Here is a 959-nt window from a genome sequence, read left to right as displayed (position 1 = left end):
TATATATATATATATATATATATATATATATATATATGTATGTATGTATGTATGTATGTATATATGTAAAATTAATGGAAAATAATATGAATGGTTAACACCTTGTAGCCTACTGGTAAAGCACAGTCACTTTCAGAATGATCGTTAGGTACATAGCAAATGAAAGGCAGAAGATGGAATATATGAGAATTTATTATTAATCACGACAATTGTTTCGACACATCTAGCATCGATTCCTCTTGAGTGGGACACTCAACAACTGGTTCAGGAGCATCCATTTGTACAGATGTATCTCGTTGGGTGATAAATAAATACAACTCGTTAAAATAACTTCCGCAGTGTAACTTTCCGTTTTGTAGAGAAAAAAGCAGCGAGACGGAGGAAATATCTTCATTTATATAGAAAATCAAAAATAAAATCCCGGATGACAGAAACGAACACGCAATCCAGCTAGAAAAGTATTTAAAATAACCGTTAACAGGTATGGATGTATAAACGCTCTCGATCAAATAAGCCTAACAACAGATATAGGAATCAGGATGTCCTTTGGTTCAACCCGATTTTCGGCTTGCTTGTTTCTACCAAGATCAATGGAAATTTTTTTGCTGCTTTGGACAGGTGTTTTCCTATATCTGATCGATATCATGCTACTTTTAATCGACACACCGTGAAGGTATCCTACGCCAACTCTGCTAATTTAGAGCAGCTTATGTATCACATAAACAATAGCAAAATGCAGCACAGGTTCAATAACCCACGTACTGGATCTAGCGAACATTTGCATCTAAATACCTTTTTTGGCAGATTTTGTATGGCAACTGAAGGAGGATAAAATGAAGTACAGCATTAATTAGTCCATAGAGTCCCATCCAAGAGGAATCGATGCTAGATGTGATTAATAAGAAATTCTCGCATATAACACCTTCTGCCTTTCATTTGCTATATATATATATATATAT

Source organism: Octopus bimaculoides, chromosome 2, assembly GCF_001194135.2.
Source record: "Octopus bimaculoides isolate UCB-OBI-ISO-001 chromosome 2, ASM119413v2, whole genome shotgun sequence".
NCBI lineage: Eukaryota > Metazoa > Mollusca > Cephalopoda > Octopoda > Octopodidae > Octopus > Octopus bimaculoides.
The sequence above is the reverse complement of the archived record's forward strand: the minus strand, read 5'-3'. Positions refer to the sequence as shown.